The sequence below is a fragment of the Galeopterus variegatus genome, unplaced genomic scaffold (genome assembly GCF_000696425.1).
Source record: "Galeopterus variegatus unplaced genomic scaffold, G_variegatus-3.0.2 Scaffold6915, whole genome shotgun sequence".
NCBI lineage: Eukaryota > Metazoa > Chordata > Mammalia > Dermoptera > Cynocephalidae > Galeopterus > Galeopterus variegatus.
The window spans coordinates 123,035-123,319 of NW_007733026.1; positions in this window are offsets into that span (position 1 = coordinate 123,035).

A 285-nucleotide genomic window follows, 5' to 3' on the forward strand; every position below is an offset into this window, starting at 1 on the left:
ATAGGCTAAATAATGGACCCCCAAAGATGTCCACATTCTAGTCCCTGGAACCTGCGGATGAGGGATCCTACATGGTAAAAGGACTCTGAAGATGTGATTAACTTAAGGATCTTGAGATGGGAAGATTATCCTGGGTTACCTGAGTGGGCCCAATGTAATCACGAGGGTTTTTATAAGAGGGAGGCAAGAGGATCAGAGTGAGAGAAAGACAACACAAGGATGAAAGCAGAGGCCACAGAAGAGAGAAGATGATACACTACCGGCTTTGAATACGGAAGAAGGGGT